Source organism: Ascaphus truei, chromosome 4, assembly GCF_040206685.1.
Source record: "Ascaphus truei isolate aAscTru1 chromosome 4, aAscTru1.hap1, whole genome shotgun sequence".
Taxonomy (NCBI): Eukaryota; Metazoa; Chordata; class Amphibia; order Anura; family Ascaphidae; genus Ascaphus; species Ascaphus truei.
In genome coordinates, this window is record NC_134486.1 from 68,080,508 (window position 1) to 68,101,222 (window position 20,715).

The following is a 20,715-nucleotide window of genomic DNA, read 5'->3' on the forward strand; positions in this document are numbered from 1 at the left end:
CACATGGGAGACATCGGAAGACAGGTAGGGAACACCTCCCCTCCAATATAGTACCTTGAGGGACTGCGGTTCAGGTAGATCCCAGGCGGGATTGCTGCTTTGGAAATTGTTAAGAGGGGCATCCTGACACTGGTTAATGGGTTCAGAAGTCATTCACGTCTGGCTTTTTTTTTGGTTCGGTTAGTGAGGTCAACACACACACACACACACACACACACGCAGTACTTTTCAAAATAAACCTACGTTTCTATGAAAATGTAAGTTTTTTTTTTTTTGCGGCCCACCTAGACTTAAACCTTGTTTATGTGGCCCTTGTTAGCATTTGAGTTTGACATGCTTGATGTAAGAGCTACTGTGGCCATTAGTGAAGCGCATTTTGTTCTGTATTGTTACATTACAATTAGCACTACCTCAGTTAATCTTTATTCTTTTTTCAATTTACTAAGCCATACTATTCCATAAAACACCTTTGAGTAATACTTATTATATGGTCCTATATGGCACATTCAAGTAAATGGGCTGTAAGGTGTCTTCCATCAGAAATGTGTCTAATGGAGTAACAACACTTAGTAAATATGGTCCCATATGTTCCATTCATTTGTATTGGGCCATAAAGGTTCTTCCAGCTTGGAATGTCTTATGAAGTAACACTACTTAGTAAATATGGTTCTTTATGGTCTATTCACTTGTATTAGGCCATAAAGACCCCACAAGCATGGAAGGTATCGTATGGAGTAAAACTTCTTAGTAATGTAGACTACAATGTCATCAGAAACTCCAAAATGGCAGCCAGTCAATGATCGTATCAGTAGCACCCCATTGAAATACCCAGGTATTTGAAGCTCATTAACTTTCAATCAAGGAAGTTAGTGAACACAACTTCATTATGTGATGACAAGTGGACTCATATCTATAAAGTATATGCATTTACATACTTTAACTTCTTATACATTACCTCTTATCTGGAATAATAATGTATTTTGCTTATAGACATGGATACAAGAGAATAGTAAAGCTGTGCTGTTCTGACACATATTTGCAGATAAGACACTGCTCTTATTATATAAAAAAATATTATTGCACACTTCATAGAGCCTCATTTTAAATCGGTTCTTTGGAAGCATACAAGAGAAGAAGCTTATCTCAGGGGAAATGCACATTGATTTTGAGTAGCCAGTTGTAGTCTCAGTTGGGTGATGATTGTGTCAGACCACTTAGCAACAGTTGGGTAGATACTGTGTACAGCAGACTTTATCTGGAAATAAAATATTACTGTTCGAAGAGAACAAATACAGCAGCAGGCAGGTCTCAGCCGCACCAAAACGTCAGAATGTGCAGACCCTCACTAACTGTTCACTGTATCACAGAAAGTGCAGACCCTCACTAACTGTTCACTGTATCACAGAAAGTGCAGACCCTCGCTAACTGCTCACTGTATCACAGAAAGTGCAGACCCTCAATAACTGTTCACTGTATCACAGAAAGTTGCTGACCCTCGCTAACTGTTCACTGTATCACAGAATATGCAGACCCTCGCTAACTGTTCACTGTATCACAGAAAGTGCAGACCCTCGCTAACTGTTCACTGTATCACAGAATATGCAGATCCTCACTAACTGTTGTTATATCACAGAAAGTGCAGACTCTCGCTAACTGTTCACTGTATCACAGAAAGTGCAGACCCTCACTAACTGTTCACTGTAACACAGAAAGTGCAGACCCTCACTAACTTGTCATATCACAGAACGTGCAGACCCTCACTAACTGTTCACTGTAACACAGAAAGTGCAGACCCTCACTAACTGTTCACTGTAACACAGAAAGTGCAGACCCTCACTAACTGTTGTTATATCACAGAATGTGCAGACCCTCGCTAACTGTTCACTGTATCACAGAAAGTGCAGACCCTCACTAACTGCTCACTGTATCACAGAAAGTGCAGACCCTCGCTAACTGTTCACTGTATCACAGAATGTGAGGACCCTCACTAACTGTTCACTGTATCACAGAATATGCAGACCCTCACTAACTGATCACTGTATCACAGAATGTGCAGACCCTCACTAACTGTTCACTGTATCACAGAAAGTGCAGACCCTCACTAACTGTTCACTGTATCACAGAAAGTGCAGACACTCACTAACTTGTCATATCACAGAATGTGCAGACCCTCGCTAACTGATCACTGTATCACAGAAAGTGCAGACCCTCGCTAACTGTTCACTGTATCACAGAAAGTGCAGACCCTCACTAACTGTTGTTATATCACAGAATGTGCAGACCCTCACTAACTGTTCACTGTATCACTGAATGTGAGGACCCTCACTAACTGTTCACTGTATCACAGAATATGCAGACCCTCGCTAACTGTTCACTGTATCACAGAAAGTGCAGACCCTCACTAACTGTTCACTGTATCACAGAAAGTGCAGACACTCACTAACTTGTCATATCACAGAAAGTGCAGACCCTCGCTAACTGATCACTGTATCACAGAAAGTGCAGACCCTCGCTAACTGTTCACTGTATCACAGAAAGTGCAGACCCTCACAAACTGTTGTTATATCACAGAATGTGCAGACCCTCACTAACTGTTCACTGTATCACAGAATGTGCAGACCCTCGCTAACTGTTCACTGTATCACAGAAAGTGCAGACCCTCACTAACTGTTCACTGTATCACAGAATGTGCAGACCCTCGCTAACTGATCACTGTATCACAGAAAGTGCAGACCCTCACTAACTGTTCACTGTAACACAGAAAGTGCAGACCCTCACTAACTGTTCACTGTAACACAGAAAGTGCAGACCCTCACTAACTGTTGTTATATCACAGAATGTGCAGACCCTCGCTAACTGTTCACTGTATCACAGAAAGTGCAGACCCTCGCTAACTGATCACTGTATCACAGAAAGTGCAGACCCTCGCTAACTGTTCACTGTATCACAGAATGTGAGGACCCTCACTAACTGTTCACTGTATCACAGAATATGCAGACCCTCACTAACTGATCACTGTATCACAGAATGTGCAGACCCTCACTAACTGTTCACTGTATCACAGAAAGTGCAGACCCTCACTAACTGTTCACTGTATCACAGAAAGTGCAGACACTCACTAACTTGTTATATCACAGAAAGTGCAGACCCTCACTAACTGTTCACTGTATCACAGAAAGTCAGACCCTCACTAACTTGTTATATCATAGAAAGTGCAGACCCTCACTAACTGTTCACTGTATCTCAGAAAGTGCAGACCCTCACTAACTGTTCACTGTATCACAGAAAGTGCAGACACTCACTAACTGTTCACTGTATCACAGAAGTGCAGACCCTCACTAACTGTTCACTGTATCACAGAAAGTGCAGACCCTCACTAACTGTTCACTGTATCACAGAAAGTGCAGACCCTCACTAACTGTTCACTGTAACACAGAAAGTGCAGACCCTCACTAACTGTTCACTGTATCACAGAATATGCAGACCCTCACTAACTTGTCATATCACAGAATGTTCAGACCTCACTAACTGTTCACTGTATCACAGAAAGTGCAGACCCTCACTAACTGTTCACTGTATCACAGAATATGCAGACCCTCACTAACTTGTCATATCACAGAATGTGCAGACCCTCACTAACTGTTCACTGTAACACAGAAAGTGCAGACCCTCACTAACTGTTCACTGTATCACAGAATATGCAGACCCTCACTAACTTGTCATATCACAGAATGTTCAGACCTCACTAACTGTTCACTGTATCACAGAATGTGCAGACCCTCACTAACTGTTCACTGTATCACAGAAAGTGCAGACCCTCACTAACTGTTCACTGTAACACAGAAAGTGCAGACCCTCACTAACTGTTCACTGTATCACAGAATGTGCAGACCCTCACTAACTGTTCACTGTATGACAGAATGTGCAGACCCTCACTAACTGTTCAATGTATCACAGAAAGTGCAAACCCTCGCTAACTGATCACTGTATCACAGAAAGTGCAGACCCTCACTAACTGTTCACTGTATCACAGAATGTGAGGACCCTCACTAACTGTTCACTGTATCACAGAATATGCAGACCCTCACTAACTGATCACTGTATCACAGAATGTGCAGACCCTCACTAACTGTTCACTGTATCACAGAAAGTGCAGACCCTCACTAACTGTTCACTGTATCACAGAAAGTGCAGACACTCACTAACTTGTTATATCACAGAAAGTGCAGACCCTCACTAACTGTTCACTGTATCACAGAAAGTCAGACCCTCACTAACTTGTTATATCATAGAAAGTGCAGACCGTCACTAACTGTTCACTGTATCACAGAAAGTGCAGACCCTCGCTAACTGTTCACTGTATCACAGAAAGTGCAGACCCTCGCTAACTGTTCACTGTATCACAGAAAGTGCAGACCCTCGCTAACTGTTCACTGTATCACAGAAAGTGCAGACACTCACTAACTGTTCACTGTATCACAGAATGTGCAGACCCTCACTAACTGTTCACTGTATCACAGAAAGTGCAGACACTCACTAACTGTTCACTGTATCACAGAATGTGCAGACCCTCACTAACTTGTTATATCACAGAAAGTGCAGACCCTCACTAACTTGTTATATCACAGAAAGTGCAGACCCTCACTAACTTGTTATATCATAGAATGTGCAGACCCTCACTAACTTGTTATATCACAGAAAGTGCAGACCCTCACTAACTTGTTATATCACAGAATGTGCAGACCCTCACTAACTTGTTATATCACAGAATGAGCAGACTCTCACTAACTTGTTATATCACAGAATGTGCAGACCCTCACTAACTTGTTATATCACAGAATGAGCAGACCCTCACTAACTTGTTATATCACAGAAAGTGCAGACCCTCACTAACTTGTTATATCACACAATGTGCAGACCCTCACTAACTTGTTATATCACAGAATGTGCAGACCCTCACTAACTTGTTATATCACAGAAAGTGCAGACCCTCACTAACTTGTTATATCACAGAAAGTGCAGACCCTCACTAACTTGTTATATCACAGAAAGTGCAGACCCTCACTAACTTGTTATATCACAGAAAGTACAGACCCTCACTAACTTGTTATATCACAGAAAGTGCAGACCCTCACTAACTTGTTATATCACAGAATGTGCAGACCCTCACTAACTTGTTATATCACAGAAAGTGCAGACCCTCACTAACTTGTTATATCACAGAAAGTGCAGACCCTCACTAACTTGTTATATCACAGAATGTGCAGACCCTCACAAACTTGTTATATCACAGAATGTGCAGACCCTCACTAACTTGTTATATCACAGAATGTGCAGACCCTCACTAACTTGTTATATCACAGAATGTGCAGACCCTCACTAACTTGTTATATCACAGAAAGTGCAGACCCTCACTAACTTGTTATATCACAGAAAGTGCAGACCCTCACTAACTTGTTATATCACAGAATGTGCAGACCCTCACTAACTTGTTATATCACAGAATGTGCAGACCCTCACTAACTTGTTATATCACAGAATGTGCAGACCCTCACTAACTTGTTATATCACAGAAAGTGCAGACCCTCACTAACTTGTTATATCACAGAATGTGCAGACCCTCACTAACTTGTTATATCACAGAATGTGCAGACCCTCACTAACTTGTTATATCACAGAATGTGCAGACCCTCACTAACTTGTTATATCACAGAAAGTGCAGACCCTCACTAACTTGTTATATCACAGAATGTGCAGACCCTCACAAACTTGTTATATCACAGAATGAGCAGACCCTCACTAACGTGTTATATCACAGAATGGTAATATAGTAAGATTGAAATGTAACTTCTTGGTGTAGTGCTATTTTTTGTTGGGTTTTTTTTATCGTGATTTGTTACAGTCTGACATCTTCTACAGTACATGCATCCATACAATTTCTGCCCCTTTCTTTAAACAAGCTAAAAAGCAGCAATACATTCAACATCCTATATGTGTTTGTTTGTTTTTGTTTTTTTAATAAATCAGTTGTGTAGTATTGAATAATACTTACTGCCTTTTTCTCCCCGCTCTTTATGCCATTTTGAATGAGTCTTAATGTATGGAGCTTCATTTACAAAGGCACAGCACTTCCTGTTTTGAAATAGGCAGCCATACTGGGAACCCAGGGAAGCAGGTTCATTGCCGATCGGTCACGGTGAGAACGGATCGACCGGCAGCTTAGGTAATTACATTTCCTTAAGGCTAAGCAACTGCTGCATCTATTCAAACAAAACAAAAATAATAATTTTTAAAAAATGAATGCAAACTCTATAGGCTGCTTCCATTAAAAAAATTTAGATGGCAGATACACTTTGATTACTTATTTTCTACAGTTCGAAGAGAACTGATGTAAATGAGTTTAACATTATTAATAAAAGAGAAGAAGAAGAACGTGGTGACCCTGTGGAATGATTTATATCTAATGTATCTCTGCTTGGAAGAAGGATAATTATTGTATAAAGAATGATGGCTTGGATGAAGATTTGGCAGTCAAGTAGGTCATTGTGACTGAAGGTAGCCAATGTAATTACTAGTGACAATGGCAGAAATGCATTTGTATTGCAGAATACATTTGTGAGTCACTGCAAATGAAACACATTAGTATTATCTGGCAAGGTATATTAGCAAATCTTTCTTCCTGTTACATGCAGAATAGTGAACAAGGGCAGTGAATTGCTTCTGTAAGAAGACGCTGAGCCCCACTTCGTATTTCATAAGAGGATAAACATTAGGGCAAAAATTATACTGATGTAGCCGCGTCCCCCTCCTTACCTCTAGTGCGGGAGGGGGGGAGGCTTCCTGGCTTGTCACGGGCTGCTGGAGCACCGCACAATCGGGGAGCCGCTCCAGTACTCCGGGACAGGCGGCAGCCAATGCAGAGGTGGGGCGCATGCGCAGTGGCAAGCGACACGTGGTAGCCATCTTGGATGGCCTGGAAAAGGCATTGGGAACTGCAAGTCCCATAATGCCTTGCAGAAATAGTGCAGTGGCCACCTTGGACAGGCTCCGCATAGCCTGCAGAGGAACTACATGTCCCAGGATCCTCTAGAAGGGGAATACACATGGAGAGTCCCAGCCAATAGGGCTTTAGCATCTGGGAGACACAGGATATCCTCTGGGACAGGAGCCAGCGTGCTCAGTCGGACGGAGGCAACCGAGCAAGTAGTGTCCAGGGAGCAGTGCTTCCCTGGACTAGGCCTAGACTTGCCCCTTAGGCCCCATCTAGGCCCTAAGTCACCTCAGTGAAGGCCCCAGGTAGGGACGCTTCCCCTCTATAGCAATTAGTGCTGTTGCATCGGTGACCTGCGGTCTGGGACCAGGCCACAATTCACATGGACATTCACGTGAGACACTCCAGCTGGAGCTCACCCACGAGGTGGATCGGGACTAAGTAGTGAGAGGATTGGTGTTGGAGGCCCCATGCCGTGGGACCTGACTGATCCTTTGATCGGACGGCGACACCTGGGTACAGGAATGCCCAGGCAGGTATCATAAGTGCAGCAACGGCTCATTACACTTTGTGTAAGCGCTACCTCACACTTTGGATGGGATTGGTCTGCAGACACCGGGTGTTTAGAGGCCCAGGGCACCCTCAGTACTTTGGGGGATCACCAAGTGTTGGGACATTGGGTATACACCATGGGTACTGTTATTATATGTGTTCAGTATATGTTATTGTGTGTGTACAGTAAAGATCCATTATACAGTATACATTGTGTGTGTGTGTATTATTACTAAGTGGTTATTGAGTCCTATGTGGGACCATCCCGCCCTGCTGGGATCCCTCATAGGTGAAGGCGCTGCGCCGAACAGAGAGAGCGAGCTCACCCGAGGCTCCCAGTGGCAAAGGCTTAGGCCTCCTGTGAGCAACAGCTACAACAGCACGCGTAGTCACCCGCGTAGTTCCCGTAGGCATAGGGGAAAGGGGGCTACACTTATATGAAATATGCTATTCAAGATTTCTGGGAGATCTCTTACTCTTCCATGAACAGATACTGGAAAGATTGGATTTTATCAGTTAGAGAACAAAGCATTTTTGGCTACATTGAATAATAAGAAATCTATTTCACAATCACAGTACAATATAGCACACACTATGCCGCACTGTACATAGAATTGTACGGGCATGGTCCCAGCCCTGACAAGCTTGCAATCTATGTTTTGGTGCCCGAGTAACAGGGAGTTAATACATTTGATGAAGATGCATTTTCAAATTTTATTAGGCAACAGTAATGTTGGTTGTTAAACCAGCAGAAGCAATACTTATTCAGTAGTTACAGTCCATCCTAAAACAACAGTAAATTAATAACAACATACGGGGGTTTCCTTTTTGCTAACAGAGGGGGTCCTGTAACATGTTGCTTTGAATGATTAAGTCCCTCTTACAGTGCAGGAGTTCATTAATGATGTGTCCTCTGCTTTTAAGGGCACCAGCTATAGCAGTGATCTAAACCAGCTGCTGAATAGCATCACTACTGCACACTTTTAAGCTCTAACACTCACTACTCACACCTGTTGTAGGGTGACCAGTCGTCCCGGTTTTGCCGGGACAGTCCCGTTTTTTTCTGGGCTGTCCCGGGTGACGGCCCGTCCCGGAAATGTCCCGGGTTTTGCCCCTAGTCCCGTGCGCGAGTCGGCGGCGGTGCGTGGGGGCAGTGTGAGGAGGATGCGGCTGGCCGTGAGTATTTTTTTTTTCAATAGCAGGATGCTGGGGGGCGGGGATTTAGAGTAGAAGCAGGGGATTAGTTGGAGGTCAGAGCATGCTGGGGGCGGGGCTTAGTACCGGGGGAAGATGCGCTGAGCTAAGGCGTGTGTGTGTGTGTGTGTGTGTGTGTGTGTGTGTGTGTGTGTGTGTGTGTGTGTGTGTGTGTGTGTGTGTGTGTGTGTGTGTGTGTGTGTGTGTGTGTGTGTGTAAAACGGGCTGCTGCAGGGGTGGGTGGGGGTGGGTGAAAAATGGGCTGGTGGGGGCGGGGGGGGGGGTTGGTGGGTGTGAAAATGGGCTGGTGGGAGGGTGGGGTTTAAAAAACGGGCTATTGCAGGGGTGGGGGTGTAAAACTGGCTGCCGTGGGGTGGGGGGGAAAACGGGCTGCTGTGGGGTAGGGCAAACGGAGTGGTGTGGTGGGGGGAGGAGGGAGAGAGGGGGGAGAAGGGAGAGGAGGGAGAGGGGGGAGAAGGGAGAGAGGGGGGAGAAGGGGGAGAAGGGGGAGGGAGGAGAAGAGGAGGGGGAGGGAGGGAGAAGGGGAGAGAGAGGGGGGAGAAGGGAGAGCGGGGGGAGAAGGGAGAGAGAGGGGGAGAAGGGAGAGAGGGGGGGTTATGAGGAGGGGAGGGGGAGGTATGAGGAGGGGAGGGGGAGGTATGAGGAGGGGAGGGGGGAGGTATGAGGAGGGGAGGGGGTGGTATGAGGAGGGGAGGTATGAGGAGGGGGAGATGCGGGGAGTGGAAGAGATGAGATGGGGAGGTGAGAGATATGTGGAGGGGAGATGCGGGGAGTGGAAGAGGATGAGGAGGGGCAGATGCGGGGAGTGGAAGACATGAGGAGGGGAGGGGAGAGATATGAGGAGGGGAGATGCGGGGAGTGGAAGAGATGAGGAGGGGGAGATGCGGGGAGTGGAAGAGATGAGGAGGGGCAGATGCGGGGAGTGGAAGAGGATGAGGAGGGGGAAATGCGGGGAGTGGAAGAGATGAGAAGGGGAGAGGAGAGATATGAGGAGGGGAGATGCAGGGAGTGGAAGAAATGAGGAGTTTGAAATGCGGGGAGTGGAAGAGATGAGGAGGGGGAGATGCGGGGAGTGGAAGAGGATGAGGAGGGGGAGATATGAGGTGGGGAGGGGGAGATATGAGGAGGGGAGGGGGAGATATGAGGAGGGGAGGGGCTGTGTGTAGGTAAGTGGCTGTGTGTTTGTCACTGTGTGTGTGTGTCACTGTGTGTGCATGTATATTGGGGAGGGAGGTTGAGTGGGGAGGGGAGAAAAATACATGGGGGTGTGTGAGAGATTGGGGGGGAAGGAAAGGGTGACTGGGGAGTGTGAGGTGGGGTGAGAGTGAGGTGGTGTGTGAGAAGGGGGGGTTCTCGCAAGGCTGCCAAAACATGGGTTATGGGCCCCGGGAAAGCTGTCTGCGGCCCTGCATGGCAGTGATGTCACTGACTGCCACAAGGAGAACAAGAGACCCTATTTTGCAAAGTGTAATATACATACAAGGTCAGGAATGTCACATTTTTAAAATGTCTTAATTTTAATTAATGCCTACTTTTTTTATTTAATTTTAATTTATGTCAATTATTTATTTAATTTTAATTTGTTAATTATTTAAATTTTAATTACACATACACACATACACGGTGAGGGATCTGAGAGAGTGAGAAAGGGAGGGAAGGGGGGGAGACGAGAGTTTGTGTTATGTTAAGAATGGGAAATAAATACACTTTGGAAGTACAGTAGTAATCATCCCCTCCGAACTGGGCATGCTTGGCCAATGCCCTGGCTGTAAGAGTTGAAGGGCCCAAGCAAAGCACCTACCTCTATACAGTACACACAAACACACACTGCAGCCCCCACCTCTACTGTATACGCACAAACACACTGCAGCCCCCACCTCCATACGCACAAACGCACACTGCAGCCAGGGTTGCCACCTTCTATTGAAGGCTAACCCGGAGATAACAACATTTTTTAGATCTATTTATTATATATTTATCTTGCCTTTGGCTGTATCCTCCCCTCCAAATTCCGTTAACATGGCTGCGCGACGTCACGTAATGTACATTGCCATAACAACGAGACGCTCCATGACGTCACGCTGCATCAAGGTGACATGACAACGGGACGCATTATGGCGCCGAGGCATCACGTGATGCCACATTGTCATGGCAACATGTCACCGCCTGACGTCAGTGTCTCGTTGTCATGGCAACGGGGCGCGTCATGTGATGTAATTTGTTTTTAAAAAATTTTTTTATAAATGTGTCCCGGTTTTTCATTTTGAAAATCTGGTCACCCTAACCTGTTGGCAATCAGTGTCATGGACACTCCATCTGGCTTCCTTTATAGGATGATCACTTCCACTTCCTGGTTGCCGGATCAATGTGCTTTTGCAACCAGCTTTACTATCAGAGCACTTCAGTACCTGTAGGTCTGACTTGTTTGCTGCTTGCCTGACTGCACTGATGACCTCTGCCTGCCCTGACTACATTCTGCTTCCTATGACCCCAGCTTGTTTAAACCGTTATCCAGCCTGCCGTGATCTCATCCCTTGGCCTTCGATTGTGCCTTGTTCATTGTACTTTGTTTGTCTGTGTACTCTGCCGTGCACCAACTCTGTGACGCTCAGACTGTCTCTACAGCCATACAGAGAACGGCTCCGTCCTGTTCTGGCTACTCCAGCCATCGGGATGTATGTATGTCTTTATGTTATATAGCGCCATTAATGTACATAGTGCTTCACAGCAGTAATATACATGACAATCATATAAATAATATAAATAACACATAAAGGGGAGAAGTGCTTCAGACATAAAAGTAACATTTAGGAAAAGGAGTCCCTCCCTGTTGTTGAGCCCACCTTCATCGGTGTCTTATATATTGTTTGATGCCCATTAAATATCGCTATTTTAAAATAATTTTCAACGTTTCCTGCTACATTTGTATTAACATAATCCAAAGGAGAAAAATTCTGCAAAACGATCATGACCGCATCAAACATTCTGTCAGAGAACGATGACAATGGTGGAAAAAAGTAAAATGCAGTAGTAACAAATGTTAGTATTCTATGGTGTTTGTCATTCAAGACAAGGGAAGAGATAACTAGAAAATATTTTCATATGAAATATACATAGCATGAGTGATTCTCTACTACTGGCATCCAAGGAATAAGTGTGAAGCAGTAGATGATAATACCAATAGGGCATATTCTCGTATGCAAACATTTGTTGCATCCTGGTGCCAGCAATACAGACAACTTTCAGGAAATAGCGGTCTGCTGGTACGGTTTGCAGGGGGACAGCAGTGTAAAAAAAAAATTGAAGCAATCCCCATGTCATATTTACAAAATATGAAAGTGGATTTACCAAATTGGCCAGTCTTTTCTTTGGCAGTTCTTGGAGATCTTTTGTCAAATTAACTGCTGGTCGTCTGTTCTTGTAGTATAAATATACCAGAAGGCTCTTAAAATGGCTATGAGAAGGGCTTTTCCCACATGTTTGAAGGGATTGTCCTTGCCTGCATTCACACACAACACCTCTACTTGTGTAATTTCACCTTAACCATTGACCATGAGGAGAAACCTGAGAAATTAGAATCTGTGGACAGAACCAGTGACAGTGTAACAGCCCAACAAAACAAAGGTGTTGCAGTATCAGAAGAGTGCTTTTTCATTTAAACAATAAGGCTCCCCTCACTTTGGGAAGTCAGGGTTTTTTTAAATTCATACTGACTCATACTGGCTTCTAGGCGCTCCGCTTTTCGGCGATCCGCTGACACCGAGAAGGGGACCGCCATGTTGAATTTAAAATCGCGCATGCGCAGAATGGGCGGGTGCGCCCGGCGCGCATGCGCAGACCGCCAGTTGCACGCACAGACCGCCGGTTGCACGCACAGGTCGCACATGTACAGAACGACGAAAATGCCGGTTTGCGCATGCGCAGCACTGAAAATCGCCGGATCCGCTTCCGCTTGCCTCTGGAACGGAACCCGCCGTATACCCGGAGCCCTGCTGTATATTAAGAATATATCTTTTTTTTAATTGATGAATTCACATTTTTAAAAGGGACAGAGGGGAAGGGGGTAGGAAGAAATACAGATATCAAGAAGGGAAATCAAGAGGGAGTGATTGGTGGGGTGGTAGTATACTGTATATGATTCACATGCAATGCAATATATCTTTTTATAATAGAACAAACTCGCACACACCCTGTCTTATATAATTTAGATGGAGGTGATAGGATCCTGTATGTATACTGTTGGATACATACTGTACAACTACAAAAAAAACTCTATCTTTAAAACCCAGGACTATTTTTAGATGCACCACCATTGTCAACCAACTATGGGCACCCACGGTTCCAAAATCTTTGAAAAATTCTTTTTCTAGCTGGTTAGATAAGAAACCTTTAGGCTTTTTGAAGTGTAAAGCTTGTAATCTGGGTTCTAATGATCAGGATAATGTTAAATATTACAACAAAAGACAAAAAAGCCCCAATGGTACATCCAACATGACAAATTATTAAGTTAAATACTATCTGTTATTCTTCTCATAGGTAAGGGTCATTCATCAATGCTATGGACAAAGCACTATAAGCCTGCCACCATGTAAAGGTTAACCCTTTACTGCAGGGCCTACACATGTGCTCTTTACCTCTCTGCTGGAGGAAGAAGTCTCTCAATAGACTGGTCATCAAAATATAAAGACCTGCCAATTAATGTGGGGTGGATATATGTATGTATGTATGTATGTATGTATGTATATCTTTATTTATATAGTGCTATTAATGTACATAGCACTTCACAGCAGTAATACAAGTGACAATCATAAAAATAACAAATAATACAAATAACACATAATGGGAAGAAGTGCTTCAGACATAAAAGTAACATTAGGAAAAGGAGTCCCTGCCCGAAGAGCTTACAATCTAATAGGTAAGTAAGGACAATGTACAGAGACAGTAAGGAGGTGTTCTGGTAAGTGTGTCTGCAATGGGCCATGGTCGATGTAAGAGGTGTAAAATATCAGCCACAGAGCTACTCATATGCTTTGTTAAGGAGGTGTGTTTTAAGATGGATCTTAACGGTGGATAGAGAGGGTGCTAGTCGGATATTGAGGGGAAGGGCATTCCAGAGGTGTGGAGCTGTCAGTGAGAAAGGTTTAAGGTGTGAGAGGGCTTTAGACACAAAAGGGGTAGAGAGAAGACATCCTTGAGCAGAACGCAAGAATCGGGATGGTGTATAGTGAGAAATTAGGGATGAGATTCAAGGATGGGCAGAAGAGTGTAAAGCATTTAAAAGTGAGGAGAAGAATTGAATGTTTGATACAGGATTTGATAGGAAGAAAGGAAAGGGATTTCAGCAGGGGAGATGCTGAGAGAGATTTAGGAAAGAGTAAAGTGATTCTGGCAACAGTGTTTAGGATAGATTGTAGGGGAGTTAGCTGAGAGGCAGGAAGGCTGGACAGCAGGAGGTCAAAGTAGTCGAGACAGGAGAGAATAAGGGCCCGTGTCAGAGTTTTAGCAGTCAAGCAACAGAGGAAAGTGCGTATCTTTGTAGTAGGCAGATTTTAGCTACCTTTTGAATGTGAGAGGAGAATGTGAGAGGAACGAGTGTGACCCCTAGGCAGCGTGCTTGTGCCTCTGGGTGTATGATAGTGCTTCCAACAGTATGAAGGAGGTAGTAGGGCCAGGTTTGAGAGGCGATATAAGAAGCTCCGTTTTTGACCTGTTAAGTTTAAGTCGGCAGGGCCATCCAGGATGATATAGCCGAGAGACATTCAGAAACTTTAGTCTGAACAGCATGTGTAAGGTCAGGGGTAGAAAAGTACATTTGTGTGTCATCAGCATAGAGGTGATATTTGAACCCAAGAGATGTGATTAGGTCACCTAGAGAGAGTGTGTAAAGAGAAAAGAGAAAGGGTCCCAGGACAGAGCCCTGGGGTACCCCCACAGGGAGATCGATAGAGGAGGTGTTAGCAAAAGAGACACTGAAAGTACGATGAGAGAGGTAAGAGGAGATCCAGGATAGAGCTTTGATATGGATACCAAGAGTATGGAGAATGTGAAGGAGAAGAAGGTCCACAGTATCAAATGCTGCTGGTGGGTGAGATTAAAAACAAGAAGCCGGGGTCACCAACCTCCCAATAGTTGTTTCCAACCTACATTTAAAAACACACACACAGTCCCTGCAAGCTCAAAACCTGAAGCCGCTACACTACATGCATACAGTTAGGTCCGGAAATAATTGGACACTGACACAAGTTTCATAATTTTGGCTCTATCCACAATGGATTTGAAATTAAACAACTGAGATGCAATAGAAGTGCAGACTTTCAGCTTTAATTCAAGGGGTTGAACAAAAATATCGTATGAAACATTTAGGTATTGCAACCATTTTCATACACAGATCACTTATTTCAGGGGCTCAAATGTAATTGGAAAAATTAACACAATCATAAATAAAATGTTCATTTTTAATACTTTGTCTAGAATCCTTTGCAGGCAATGACTGCTTGAAGTCTGGAACGCATGGACATCACCGGACATTGGGTTTCCTCCTTTGTGATCCTTTGCCAGGCCTTTACTGCAGCTGTCTTCAGTTGTTGTTTGTTCGTGGGTTTTTCTGCCTTAAGTTTTGTCTTCAGCAAGTGAAATGCATGCTCGATCATGTTCAGATCAGGTGTTTGACTCGGCCATTGCAGAATACTCCACTTCTTTGCCTTAACAAAAATTCCTGGCTTGCTTTCGCAGTATGTTTTGGGTCATTGTTCATCTGTAAAGTGAAGCGCCGTCCAATCAACTTCGCTGAATTTGGCTGAATCTGAGCAGACAATATATCCCTATACACTTCTGAATTCACCCGGCTGCTTCTGTCTTCTGTCACATCATCAATGAACACTAGTGACCCAGTGCCTTTGTAAGCCATGCATGCCCATGCCATCACACTGCCTCCCCCGTGTTTTACAGATGATGTGGTATGCTTCGGATCATGAGCCGTTCCAAGCCTTCTCCATACTTTTTTCTTCCCATCATTCTGGTACAGGTTGATCTTAGTTTCATCTGTCCAAAGAATGCTGTTCCAGAACTGGGCTGGCTTTTTTAGATATTGTTTGGCAAAGTCTAATCTGGCCTTCCTATTCTTGAGGCTTATGAATGGTTTGCACCTTGTGGTGAACCCTCTGTATTTGCTCTCATGAAGTCTTCTCTTTATGGTAGACTTGGATAATGATATGCCTACCTCCTGGAGAGTGTTCTTCACTTGGCTGGATGTTGTGAATGAGTTTTCCAGGCCTTTGTGTGTTGCAGAGCTCACCAGTGCGTTTTTTTTCTCAGAATATACCAAACTGTTGATTTGGCCACTCCTAATGTTCCTGCTATCTCTCTGGTGGATTTTCTTTTTTTTGCAGCCTAAGGATGCCTTGTTTCACTTGCATTGAGAGCTTCTTTGACCGCATGTTGTGGGTTCACAGCAACAGCTTCCAAATGCGCATGCCACACCTGGAATCAACGCCAGACCTTTTATCTGCTTAATTGATGATGAAATAACGAAGGAATAGCCCACACCTGTCCATGAAACAGCTTTTGAGTCAATTGTCCAATTACTTTTGGTCCCTTGAAAAAGAGGGGGCTACATATTAAAGAGATGTAATTCCTAAACCCTTTCTCCAATTTGGATGTGAATACCCTCAAATTAAAGCTGATAGACTGCACTTTAAGCCCATATTCATTATTTAACTGTAACTTGAATTTATTTTGGTACACAGCCAAAATAACAAAATTTGTATCAGTGTCCTATTATTTCTGGACCTAACTGTATGTATATACAGGTATGTATGTGGTGGGTTTGGGTTTTGAGCTTGCAGGGACTGCTTGTGGGTTTTTTTTAATGTTAAATGTTACAGGAAAGGACAGTTAAAAATGAAACAATTTATCAAGTGTCAAACTACATTTGTCCCTGTAAATTACAGTATGTTAGACATACAAAAGGAGATCCTCGAGTTAGATTATATTACGTTTATTGAAAAGAAGATACCAGGAGACAAGGAAACAAGCGACGTTTCGGGTCACACTGACCCTTTTTCAAGCTACAATATAATGGCGAGTACGATACAAGCCGCTCTCTTATAGTGCATAGTGGCTTAAGTCCCACCCACTCACGCGCGTCCGAAAAACGTGCTACACTTTTCCGAAATTAACTACAGGAAAACAAACTTTATATACCGTTTATCACGTGCATTACACAATGTTTCTAGATATTACCATTACACATAATTCTTCCTTTTTATATCATAACATTAATATAAAATATATTCCCCTGTATACTATATATATATATATATATATATATATATATATATATATACAGTGTTCGACAAATCACCCAAAAATCTACTCGCCCAACCAAAAAATCTACTCGCCACCTAGTCCCGCCCCCAACCCCGCCCCTAGTCCCGCCCCCAACCCCGCCCCTAGTCCCGCCCCCAACCCCGCTTTAAAATAAAATATATAATTAAAATTAAAATACATTTAATAAATTCCTAGTCAGAACAACATTCGTTTTTGACAAATGTATTTAGTGTGTGTGTGTGTAAGTGTCGGATCTAGAAATAAAAGCCAGGTGTGGATGACTAGTTTCCTGAACCCCTTAACCAGTGTCTGGACGTCCCCGCTTCACAATATCTAAAGCAGCAATCCCGCCTGGGATCTTACCTGATCCGCAGTCCCTCAATGTCCAGGTACCTCATTCCCGCAATGTTATAAGTTGGGGGGGATGTGTTCCCTACCTGTCTTCTGGGTTAGGGGGGATTCCGATGTCTTCCGTGTGAAGCTTGAGTCAGATCTGGAAGAAAGCAGTATAGGTTATTTTGGTGTAGTATAGGACAGTTAAGATATATAGGGTAAATAAGATATCCAGATACAGAGAGGGGGAGAGAGAGGAAGAGAGAGAGAGAGAGAGAGAGAGAGAGAGAGAGAGAGAGAGGAAGAGAGAGAGAGAGAGAGAGAGGAAGAGAGAGGAAGAGAGAGGAAGAGAGAGAGAGAGAGAGAGAGAGAGAGAGAGAGAGAGAGAGAGAGAGAGAGAGAGAGAGAGAGAGAGAGAGAGAGAGAGAGAGAGAGAGAGAGAGAGAGAGAGAGAGAGAGAGGGAGAGAGAGAGAGAGGGAGAGAGAGAGAGAGAGAGAGAGAGGGAGAGAGAGGGAGAGAGAGGGAGAGAGAGGAAGAGAGGGAGAGAGAGGAAGAGAGGGAGAGAGGGAGAGAGAGGAAGAGAGGGAGAGAGAGGAAGAGAGGGAGGGAGAGAGAGGAAGAGAGGGAGAGAGAGGAAGAGAGGGAGAGAGAGGAAGAGAGGGAGAGAGGGAGAGGAGAGAGAGAAAGAGAAAAAAGAGACAGAGGAGGGAGAGAGAAAAAGAGACAGAGGAGGGAGAGAGAAAAAGAGACAGAGGAGGGAGAGAGAAAAAGAGAGAGGAGGGAGAGAGAAAAAGAGACAGGAGAGAGAAGGAGACAGAGGGGGGAGAGAAAGAGAGGGGAGAGAAAGAGACCAGAGAGAGGGGAGACCAGAGAGGGGGGAGACCAGAGAGAGGGGAGACGGGGGAGACCAGAGAGAGGGGAGACGGGGGAGACCAGAGAGAGGGGAGACGGGGGAGACCAGAGAGAGGGGAGACGGGGGAGACCAGAGAGAGGGGTGACGGGGGAGACCAGAGAGAGGGGGGAGACCAGAGAGAGGGGGGAGACCAGAGAGAGGGGAGACGGGGGAGACCAGAGAGAGGGGAGACCAGAGAGAGGGGAGACCAGAGAGAGGGGAGACCAGAGAGGGGGGAGACCAGAGAGGGGGGAGACCAGAGAGAGGGGAGACCAGAGAGGGGGAGACCAGAGAGAGGGGAGACGGGGAGACCAGAGAGAGGGGAGACGGGGGGAGACCAGAGAGAGGGGAGATGGGGGGAGACCAGAGAGAGGGGGGCAGGGGTGACTGACTGACCGGGACAGGGGTGACTGACTGACCGGGGCAGGGGTGACTGACTGACCGGGGCAGGGGTGACTGACTGACCGGGGCAGGGGTGACTGACTGACCGGGGCAGGGGTGACTGACTGACCGGGGCAGGGGTGACTGACTGACCGGGGCAGGGGTGACTGACTGACCGGGGCAGGGGTGACTGACTGACCGGGGCAGGGGTGACTGACTGACCGGGGCAGGGGTGACTGACTGACCAGGGCAGGGGTGACTGATTGACCGGGGCAGGGGTGACTGACTGATTGGGGGGGGGGGGAGGTACCTCTGGTGTCACACATACTCCCATACACACATACACATTCTCCTATATATATATACATACACACACACACACACACACACACACACACACACACACACACACACACACATACATACACACACTCCCACATACATAAACACACTCCCACATACATACACACACTCCCACATACATACACACACTCTCACATACATACACACACTCCCACATACATACACACACTCCCACATACATACACACACTCCCACATACATACACACACTCCCACATACATACACACACTCCCACATACATACACACACTCCCACATACATACACACACTCCCACATACATACACATACTCCCACACACATACACACACACACACACACATACACACACACACATATATACACACCTATATACACACACACAGGCCGCGACCAGCACCACCACGCTCCCCCGCCCATCTCCTGCTCCGCTCCCACATGAGGGGGCTTCCCCCGCTCCCATCACCCGGCGCGCTCTCTGACGCGGGACCGGGGGGAAGCGGGGACATGAGGGGGCATCCCCCGCTCCCATCACCCGGCGCGCTCTCTGACGCGGGACCGGGGGGAAGCGGGGACATGAGGGGGCATCCCCTGCTCCCATCACCCGGCGCGCTCTCTGACGCGGGACCGGGGAGAAGCGGGGACGGAAGCGGGGACATCCCCCGCTCCCATCACCTGACGCGCTCTCTGACGCGGGACCGGGGGGAAGCGGGGACATGAGGGGGCATCCCCCGCTCCCATCACCCGGCGCGCTCTCTGACGCGGGACCGGGGAGAAGCGGGGACGGAAGCGGGGACATGAGGGGGCATCCCCCGCTCCCATCACCTGACGCGCTCTCTGACGCGGGACCGGGGGGAAGCGGGGACATGAGGGGGCATCCCCCGCTCCCATCACCCGGCGCGCTCTCTGACACGGGACTGGGGGGAAGCAGGGGGGGGGAAGCGGGGACATGAGGGGGCATCCCCCGCTCCCATCACCCGCTCCCATCACCCGCTCACATCACCCGGCGCGCTCTCTGACACGGGACCGGGGGAGAAGCGGGGGGGGACGGGGGACAGGGACATGAGGGGGCATCCCCCGCTCCCATCACCCGCCGCGCTCTCTGACACGGGACCAGGGGGGAAGCAGGGGGGGGGGAACGGGGACATGAGGGGGCATCCCCCGCTCCCATCACCATAACTGCGGGCAGCAGGAGCACCGGAGAGGGGAGGGAGGTGGAGGAAGGCACAGATAATACTTACTGTGTCCTCCATCCTCCATGGGAAAAAAATGGCCGCTCGTTGGGGGCTGGCTCATATAGAGCCTGGCCGCGCGCCCACAAAGCCTGGGAGCGCGCGCCAATCATCTGTCAGGTAGGGAGAGTTTTTTTTTTTTTTTCAGCCAGCGCGAGCAGGGAAATTTCAGCGCGAGCAGGGAAAATTTAAAAAACAAAACACGTGTGCTGCTTGGGCCAATAGTTACTCGCCTGGGGGTTAAATCCACCCGCCCCGGGCGAGTAAATGTATAGGATTGTCGAACACTGTATATATATATATATATATATATATATTATACAGGTCTTTTTTTAGGAAAATGTTAGCATGTTTCCTTACATATTTCATTTTGTATGGTCTGTTTGTCATGGTTGCAAACCATATATGATGTGTATATATAGATTATTAAACCGTCACAGATCCATTTCA

General features: G+C 46.1%; 1 long non-coding RNA gene across 1 annotated transcript in view; it reads right to left on the minus strand.

Annotated features, from left to right (window-relative positions):
* The window catches only part of LOC142492840 (uncharacterized), an 80,487-nt gene that overhangs the window by 57,613 nt on the left and 2,159 nt on the right, over positions 1–20,715 (minus strand). Inside the window, exon 2 of the long non-coding RNA XR_012800916.1 lies at positions 6,053–6,260. This is a non-coding gene — a long non-coding RNA (uncharacterized LOC142492840). The remainder of the gene's footprint in view (positions 1–6,052; positions 6,261–20,715) is intronic.